Genomic DNA, 10,674 nt, shown 5'->3' on the forward strand with positions numbered 1-10,674 from the left:
GATAGTGACACGGGATTGCATTTTTTGATACCTAAACATCATGCAGCTATTATCCATGCAGCCAACACAGCGGGAAACCCGTCACAGATACACGTACCATGCTTTACACTTGCATTGGCCGCTTGTCAAAAACCGGGCACTGACGGCCACCAAAAAGGTAATGCTATGCGACAAAACCCACTTCTGCAATGACCGAAACATGACGCTCTCACCGCAACTACATCCACCCCCTCCTCAAACAACCCTACTCGGTGGATACAAACATCAACAAAGAAGGCATATCATTTTTCTTTGGTTCAGAGCCAAAAAGACACAACATAAGTCAGTCCGTACTGTTGACACCCAAGTGGTAGCGGTCATTTTGTCCGTCAAGCGCTGTTGTTGACGGAGGTGACGAAATAGAACATTGGGCGTGGCTTACGGTGTTCGGCTGGAACGGTCCGTTACTCTGCTTATTTAATCAGAAAGGCTTCCTCAAAGAAAAAGTCAAGACTGGGATGGGGCCAGCAAAACATCTGTATGCTGGAATCGTGAAAGGATAAGGTATCCGAATACATAAATCTGTACTCACGGTACGACTTCTATGGAGGAATATCCTTCTCAGCGTCTGAAGCAGACTCAACTGCATCAACAGAAAGATAAAAAAACAAACAAACAAACAAGAGGATGGCTGTTGGTTCTCTCGCCAGTTGAGTCGTTTCAGGATATCACCAGCAGCTCATTCTGTGCATCGGATATTCGAATCGAATAAATTATTGATAAAAGGTTGGAAAGGCTAGTGCTATAAATCGTACTTATAATTAACGGGTACCAAATGTCGAAATCAAATCATTTCTGTTGGTAAAATATATGCAGAGATGCTTCCTATCATTATGATTGATTCTGCAACAAAATTTGATACAGACACTAAAGCGTAAAGTAAGTTGTTAAAACAGCAATTTGTAAAACATTTGTTGCGCCAAATATTCTGCAAAACCACGATAAGATATCAGATTAAAAAAGCGTGACGGAGGGCATACTACAAATTAAGTAAATAGCTCATACAAACGCTCACTAAATGGAAAAGTAAAATGAATACAAAATATGAAACTTGTGAAAACTATCAAAATTCCCCTCCACTGAAAAAAAAACGGATTAGTCCACGTGCTTGCGTCGGGATGAAAATGAAATGAATACAGTTATAAGAATAACGCCTCTGCAACTGTAAAAGAGAGCAGATTTATTTGGTTTTTAAGAGGACCAGTGACGTGCAACTTCTTGCAGCGACAGACTAATGAAATTACAGAATTCGTGACTAGTACTCCTGACAGGAATCATGTGAGTTACGTCACTGCACGAGCTAGTACGTAAAGGAACGATATTCGCTTATTTGATGGTGCGATTCAAAAATGTTCTAACAGATTTCTGGCCTTTCAGTAAATATTGGACTCATAACAAAAATAAGTATTAGAGAGAAAGTATTTTGATGTGGCGTCAAGTGCGCTGCAAGGAGTTTGAATATCTGCAAACGTTTTTCTTCAAAAACTTTTGGATTGAAGTAAAGTGGAACATCTGTCGGACATTGAGATAGATGGGTGATTCTACATTTTTTCCCTTCATCCGTAGCATTGTTTTACAATGTTTGCTAATCAAAAGGGGGATAAGAGAATTACTAAATGGCTATTGCTCAGTATATCCTGTTGACAATACTTTGCGGGGCACAATAATACCGTACTTCATTCTACCTGTCTACCTATTCCAATCGGACATTGTGTTGAACATCTAATTGGGAGTAAGGTAATCTGATCATAGTAGGTTGATAGACGTTAGACATCCAGGTAAACAATATATCAAGACAATTCAAACTCTACAACAGGATAAAATTTGGAGATTTATTTCCGGACGTTTCGAGTGACATCCATCACTCTTCTACAGCGTCACTAAATGACGCCATTATATTAGTGACGCTGAAGAAGAGTGATGGATGTCACTCGAAACGTCCGGAATTAAATTTCCCAATTTTATCCAGTTGTAGAGTTTGAATTGTCTTTACATCTGATCATAGTAGTCGTTTCATATATCTGCTGTCATGATATCCTAGAGTTAGGTAATGTACATCATACCAACAGCAATGTTAGCCTCCGATGCAGACTCCTCCCGGCCGTTTTCTTGTTCAAGTTATTGTTTATACAAATGTAATAGTAAAACTGGAACTTAGAAAATGGAAACAGCCGGAAGGAGTCTGTAACGGAGGCTACAGCAAGGTTTCGCTAAGTGGCTTTTGTTTTCTCAACTACATTATCTTCGTATTCATGTCCAAGTACGGAGGCTGGCTCTCGGTACATTTGCAGTTTGATATGCCTCCTGAAACAGATATACATAACTGAGTGGGTGTACAAAACTGATAAACCTGCCTACAAACGTTTCGGTGGAAAAAGAGATTGCAGGTTTCCAAACCACCGTAGAATACATAAATCCGTATTGATATTGTATTTATTTGGTGATAACGGTTGTCGTTAATTCTCACACTTTCTGAATGGCCAGATAGTTAAGTCATCTTTAGATGCACCGTCAAATCTTTAACAGTTCAAACGTATCAGCGAATCATTCGGTGTCCCGTCAAAAGGATTGTTGTTAAATACACTTATTATTTGATGATTGGTTATAACACACATAAGTCCGCTTATAAGCAGAATTAGATGTCATTGTATCTGTACGCAGTAGTTCTAAGATGATATAATTATATTAAAATGAATCATATCTTACGTATAATCGATACATGAAGAGAAGGTTCTACCGAACCGTTAATCAATATTGCAATATATTTGACTCAAAAAACAAAAGCACTGAATTTTTTTTTTCATTCGAAAATCTAACGGTCAGTAGTTGAAGGGATTCAACGAATCCCGATGAGAAATAGGGAAATAGTTCCAGGAGCCAGCTAAACAAAGGTCACCGGCATGGCTTAAGATCTAAAGGGAGAAATGATAAGACAATTTAAGAACGTATCCAAACATTTCGTACTCACGGTACCACCTTTATGGCGTAGGGCGTAAGTCGAAGTCGTCTTCAGAACGAGCTTCTGTTGTTTCCCGCCAAGGTTGGAGTCCGGTCAGGTTTTTAGGAGCAGCTTGTTCGAAGTCCAAGTCACCAACGATCACGACAGACGAACGTCACCGACATTGTGATTTATGACGACTGCGAAGTTATACGTTGGGTTTGAGATTTCATTCAATAGCTGGGAGAAACCATTGTTATGGGTGGCAAGCCAAGAACATTTAACGTTGCATACATCCATATATCAATTGTTCTGATACCTCCTTACTTAGTTTATTTTCTGACAAATATATAGAAATGTAGAGTATTACGAACATATATAAAACGATTAACTCGCTGAAAATTAATTGAACTAAAAAGTAACACCAGAAGTTTTTGCAGTAGCTTTAAACTGCCCTCTTTTCACAGAAATATATGCACCGACAATCTGGAATATGTTCAACCACGTTCTTGCCTTAGCAGACAGATTTGATGAATATAGGTATGAGATTCACGCCTCTGCATGTGAAAAACAGTTAAAGGTTATAAAAGTTATTACTTTTTGAAGCAAGAGACAAATAAAGTTTGTCTGCGAAGCTGTTGTGTTACGCCTAATGGCGGTTATACCGGCTATAAAGATACAGATACAGAAAGTCGCAGGATTAAAAATCCCTGAAAAGAGTCTTGAGATACAAACTACAGCCCGTAAACATAAAGTGAAAATATCGTTTCTGATGGTTGTAAACTCTTTAAGGTTTACTTTCCGTATTCCCGAGTGTTTCCTTCATTTTGGCGAGGAAAACAGCAAAATTTCAAACGAATATAGTTTTATAATTTGCTGCTCAACGCTATGATCAGTTTGTCAGCGGCCACAGATGACAAAAACATGTAGTTCGACTTTGATAGTTTACGGGACCCCCAAAAGCGCTGCGCGCGACATATATATTTAAGCATCGCGACAAGCTTCACTTTTCTATCAAATCTACAAGGCTTTTAGGATCAAAATACAACAGATTGGTGTTCCTGAAGAAACTTGAATCGCAGTCTTGCACAAAAGTTAACAACAAACACACACACGCATCAGTCGGTCGTTTCTTAAACCGCGAATGTTCTTATCTTTATGATCCTTTATAGACTTTGCTTTGGAGAAACGGAAACTTTCCAAACCGCTCTGTCACCACTTCCAGCAATCACGAAGCTGCGACTTGATGACCCGGAAGTATTCAATATTGTCGCGGTCTCACTTAGTCGGAATTTATGACCACTTAGCCTTCTTCTCTGCCAAAATAAGTGAAACACATGCACAATGAATTATTATCTCCATGAAAAATGGAGATATAGTTTTGGGTGTGTCTGTGTGTCTGTCTGTCTGTCTGTTTGTTTGTGTTTCCGCACCACTGTAGTCAGCATAACTCAAGAACCGCTTGATGGATTACGATGATATTTGGTATGTGGGCAGGTGTTGTAAATCCGAAATTCAAGGTCAGTTTTGGGCCCCTGGTATGTGACCTTGGTACTGCAGCAGAAATTCCATTTTTGTATCTCTTGTTCAAACTGTACCAGGTCAGAAGGATTAATTGCTTTTATTCTAATATGCCACAGTATACAATGCAAAATGATTCTATAAATATACTATGATGTGAACCAGATAGTGACATATGTACCATCTTATCTGTACAGCGGCAATTGTTTCATAGTAATGTATGTTAGACAATTTCTTTTTTATAAAGGTGGTGTAAATATTCTGATTCCATCAACTTTCTGAAAATACATGTCAATATGTGCTAGAAAATTTAAAGTCAGCAAATGTTTGGTATAAAGGGTATCAGACAGATGTCTGTCTATCACACTTCAATTGTGGTGATATGATATATGTGTCTACATGCCACACAACAACTTCTTAGAAATGATGAAAATACTCAACAAAAATTCTAACACATAAAGAAATTTGATGAAACACTACCAATCCTCATCCTCTCAAAGAGACCATCAGTTATAGTAGCTGAGGTAGATTTGACGATCTTCAACTTGATTGTTGTAATATTAGCTGTGCATGCTTCAACGCGTTTGAGTAAGATTTGTGATGCTGATAGTTGTGATGATTACTTATTTAAATTTCAGATTGAAACGTGAGTTGTGCATTATGAACGTATTAATTTGTCTTTATATAAATATATATACATATATATATGCATTTATAGTTTATAATGACTGATTACTAAAGTAATGCTTTTTAATATGAAGGAATGGGATTATTTAGGGACACTCGTTAGGAATAAGAGCTGATAGGAAGCGCAGAATGAATGCACTGTTCTACAGCACACTGCCGATAGGTCATGAACTATGTGTAATCTTGCGGTCACATTCGTCGTAGGTTGTCGTACGATATCAATAGTATTTTCGCACGGATTTTTGTACACAACCTATTGCTCTATTCCACGGCGTTTCTGTCAGCTATGTTCATTCAAAGAATAAATGTCTATGTGACTGTGTTGAAACTAGCGTAAAATTGTGTTTTTTTAATGGCGTCAAAAATAGTGGGCAATTGTTATCTACTAGTCAAGGGTTTCAAATAGTGCCAGATTCTGAGATAAAACAAAGGAGACTTCAAATGTGCTTGGATTTTTTTTCTGCCAACTGCACTGGCCAACCAATAGAGATATATTTCAACGGAAAAAAATTTACAACTATCAGAAACTATATTTTTGTGCACGTGCTATTGTTTGTCTCTCAGGACTCTTTTCATGGATTTTTTAATCCTGCAATTCTATTTGTCTGTTGCTGCACAAACTAATAACTGATAAAAAAAACTTATCGTTTTTTCACATGCAGACACGTGAATCCCATAACTGTATTCATCAAATCTGTCTGCTGACGCAAGAACTGAGTAAAACCTATTCCATTTTTTTCTGTGAGAAGAGGGCAGTTTAAAGCTACTGCAAAAACTTCTGGTGTTACTTTTTTAGTTCAGCGAGTTAATTTTTTTATATATTTTCGTAACACCCTACATTTATACATATTTGTCAGAAAATAAACTAAGTAAGGAGCTATCAGGAGAACAATTTATATATGCATGTATGTAACGTTAAATGTTCTTAGCTTGTCACCCATAAGAATGGTTTCTCCCAGCTGTTGAATAAAATCTCAAACCCAACTAACAACATCGCAGTCAGCATAAATCACAATGTTGGTGACGTTCGTCCGTCGTGATCGTTGGTGACTTGGAATTCGAACAAGCTGCTCCTAAAAAACAAATCTGCTCTCTTTTACAGTTGCAGGGACGTTATTCTCATAACTGTATTCATTTCATTTTCATCCCGACGCAAGAACGTGGGCGAATCCGAAGGGGGAATCTTGATAGTTTTCACAAGTTTCATATTTTGTATTCATTTTACTTTTCCATTTAGTGAGCGTTTGTACGAGCTATTTACTTAATTTGTAGTATGCCCTCCGTCACGCTTTTTTTAATCTGAAATCTTATCGTGGTTTTGCAGAATATTTGGCGCTACAAGGGTTTTACAAATTGCTGCTTTAACAACTTACTTTACACTTTAGTGTCTGTTGCAGAATCAATCATAATGATAGGCAGCATCTCTGCATATATTTTACCAACAGAAATGATTTAATTTCGACATTTGGTACCCGTTAATTATAAGTACGATTTAAAGCACTAGCCTTTCCCAGCCTTTTATCAATAATTTATTCGATTCGAATATCCGAAGCACCGAATGAGCTGCTGGTGATATCCTGAAACGACTCAACTGGCAAGAGAACCAACAGCCATCCCCTTGTGTGTTTTTTTTAACGAACTCGCTCAGTGCAAGGCTGTAGGGGACACTCATCGAAGCACTGAACTTATTCTTACTGAAGCAGCATCTCTTCACCCTAGGCCAGAAACATCAATGCTCGAGACAAGCATGACTTCACTGACCCATTAGGAGAAGCAGGGGTTACGAAGGCTGCTCGGGAAATTCCCTACCCCATTTAGACCGGAACGTTTTGAGCCAGTCACACCGGGGCATGCCCCTACTCTTATTCAAAAGATGTGGTGGGTTCTTTTACGTGCTCAAGTTGTGACTCTCCTCAAACACGAGACCTCCATTTAACGTCCTATCCGAGGGACGTCCCCAGACAAAGCTAGGTACTCATTTACACCTGAGTGAAGTGAGGGTATTTGTGTTAAGTGCCTTTCCCAACGACACAACGTTTGTTTGTTTGTTTGTTTTTTATCTTTCTGTTGGTGTAGTTGAGTCTGCTTCAGACGCTGAGAAGGATGTTCCTCCATAGCAGTCGTACCGTGAGTACAGATTTTTCGGATACCTTATCCGTTCACGATTCCAGCACACAGATGTTTTGCTGGCCCCATCCCAGTATTGACTTTTTGTTTGAGGCAGCCTATTTTTCTGATTAAATAAGCAGAGTAACGGACCGTTCCAGTCGAACACCGTAAGCCACGCCCAATGTTCTATTTCGTCACCTCCGTCAACAACAGCGCTTGACGGACAAACTTACCGCTACCACTTGGGTGTCAACAGTGCGGACTGACTTCTGTTGACCTTTTTTGGCTCTGAAACCCTTTCAGAGCGGACCAAAGAAAAATGATATGCCTTCTTTGTTGATGTTTGTATCCACCGAGTAGGGTTGTTTGAGGAGGGGGTGGATGTATTTTGAAAGGATATATAAACATGTATTAATTCTTTCTCCTAGACTTAAGCAATCATTTCTCAATAGGTGATAGAGAATTATATTGGAGAATACCTTACAGGTGCAAATTACGTAGAATTCGTCTGTGAATAAAATTGACAATATTATTAGCCACCGATTTTGCCATTGTCCAAGTGAAATTATCGATGTCTACTGATATATGTATATATTAAATTGCATCGATAGGAGGCGTTTGCACTGTAGCTGTTGTGGTTTGCATATATCTGCATATTACATGTATCCACCACAAGATGGAAACAAAGATGGCGGTCCTCCAAAATGGAGGACCAGGAGAGCAAGTTGTAAGAGCACTAGCAATCTTATAATTGTGTGTACATGTGTAACATGTATTTGGTACTTAAATGTTAGTGATAACATACTTAAATGTTAGCGATGACTTACCTAAATGTTAGTGAAAACTTACTTAAATGTTAATGATAATTTACTTAAATGTTAGTGATAACTTACTTAAATGTTAATGATTACTTTCTTATATGTTAGTGATAACTTACTTAAATGTTAGTGATAACTTACTTAAATGTTAGTGATAACTTACTTAAATGTTAATGATAACTTAAATGTTTTATTTACGATCGTGGCAAGGAATCTAGAGTTTGTCATCAAGAAAGGAGAAACGTTATACATTATGCTCACCATGACACATGAATCATGTATTACTTCAACCTTATCGAAGATGAACATGGCATTTCAAGATGGTCCCTTTGTGAGGATGAGGGTTGGTAGTGTTTCATTAAATTTTTTTATGTGTTGGAACTACTGTTGAGTATCGTCATCATTTACAAGAAGTTGTTGTGTTGCAAGTAGACACATTTACCATATAAACAAGTATCATATAACTAATTTGAAAGACGAAAAGAGAATGCATACTTTTGAGATGAGGAAATTTAACGCCTACGATATTAGAGATGAAGAGTGGTCCTTGCAAGCATGTACCTGTCTTAAGCAACTTGACTTAGCAATGATGTTTATTTGGCTCTGATTGGTCAGTTTTAGCCAGTGCAAAGCGAAATGCTGTAAGCTGATTGGCTATTTCCTAGAGCGCCCTGACCAAAGTAAAGCAGGGAGTAGATTGCCCTGATCCACTTTCAACTAGAGGCTATAAAAGGAAGTGCGGTACCACTCTTTGTCATTCTGATGAAGACTTTTGAATGAAAGGTCGAAACCGGTAAATCATTGTGTCTCAGACGTCATCCTTTTGAGGCCAAATCGACAATGATGTTTATTGTCACCACATCATACAACTGTGATCCACCATAACACCAATACTTCATCGATATGCGTTATATGGATCATATACCTTGGCATTTGTTAACATCAACCTCACTAGGGCCGATGTTGTCAACATCACAGTGGCAAATTGTTTGTCTAAGCATAAAAATGTTCCAACCACTTAGTCTATGGAAAGGCTGCTAGAGAATGGGGTCAACTAAAATGATATAAGGAGAGGGAGAAACAGCATATCTTCGAGGAGAAAGCAAAATAATTACTAGCTACACAACTGACAATGAGAGTTCTTGAAGTGATGTCAATAAAGTCACGTGTCTGTAACTCTCGCGAGTTTACGTTCGGCAGTGATTGGTCATTATTGATCCTGAAGAGGGCGACAGTGGTCGTCGAAAATTCGATCCGTGAATACCTTAGTGTTGGAAGAAAGATTAGCATTGTCTTATGAGAGTTCTTGCACTTAACGGACTGAAAACATTTCTGGACATGTTCGTTGGAAGAGGACGTAGGTGGTTACCAGAGTCATTACTGCTCTAACGCACGAGAAGAAGTTTTAGACATGTTTTTTTTTTGTTCTCTACGTGAGGACGTTGCTCTCCTCGGGCTCTGGTTCGTTGTCCTTCCCCACAGGGATGTCCTCCACAGGTATCTCCACTTGCTCCTCAGCCTCTTCTCTCTCTCCTGCCAACACCTGGGCGAACTCCATCTCATCCGGCATGGCGGTCTCCAGCATCGGGTCAGAGTGGTCGATCTGCATTCAGTTAAGAAGAGGTCATAAAAGGGTTTTGATCTCTTCGTTTTGTTTCGTTTACGAAGAATCTGTAAACCGCCTCTAGGTGTTACATACAATCAGTCTTGTAAATGTAACGTTAGTAGGTACAAGCTGCGTAAGAACAGAGTATTCTCAGAGGAATGGCTCCGGCTGGTGTTTGACGTGTTTTGAGGCGTTTTTGTCGGGCTTTCTATTTTGTCCCGTTTTCTGTATGTCGCCAAGCCATGTAGAAACGCCTTAAAAACACGTCAACTAGCCAGAGTCATTCATCTGCTTCGGAGAGTAAGAACGGATCGGACTGTAAGGTTTGTTCTCACCCCTAATCTCCAAGCAGAACTACACGGGGCGCGAAAATCGTATATGCTAGCCAGAGAAGCTCCAGTCAGCCAGATAAACGGGGCTGACTGGAGCTTATCTGGCTTACTGGAGCTTCTCTGGCTAGCATATACGATTTTCGCGCCCCGTGTAGATCTGCTTGGAGATTACTCACCCCAGCAAGGCGCCCTACAAAGAAACAAACAGAAACACAATAACCATCTGCGCACCATGTAGTCGGAGTCCCGCCGGTGGTACGAGGCGTGAGTGGTGACGGGAGATCCCGTGATTGCCTCCTGACATTCTGGTTCCTCCGGGACGGCTGTCTCCACATCAGCCATCGGACAACAACGGAGAAATAAACACAATCAGTCCTCAAACGCGTTTACGTTGCCGAGAAATCTAGATCATATGCGTCATTTCCAAGCTGATGGTGAGGCGACAGTTGAATGAGGTACGTCATTATTGTGACATGAGTGTCACAAAATAAACTATTATTGAAAAGTTTACGTTGACGAGAAATCTAGATCATCAGTGTCCATTCCAAGCTAGATGGTGAGGCAACAGTTAAATGAGTTACGTCATTATGGTCATTATTGTGACATGAGTGTCACAAAATAAAC

Source organism: Branchiostoma lanceolatum, chromosome 1 (assembly GCF_035083965.1).
Source record: "Branchiostoma lanceolatum isolate klBraLanc5 chromosome 1, klBraLanc5.hap2, whole genome shotgun sequence".
Lineage (NCBI taxonomy): Eukaryota > Metazoa > Chordata > Leptocardii > Amphioxiformes > Branchiostomatidae > Branchiostoma > Branchiostoma lanceolatum.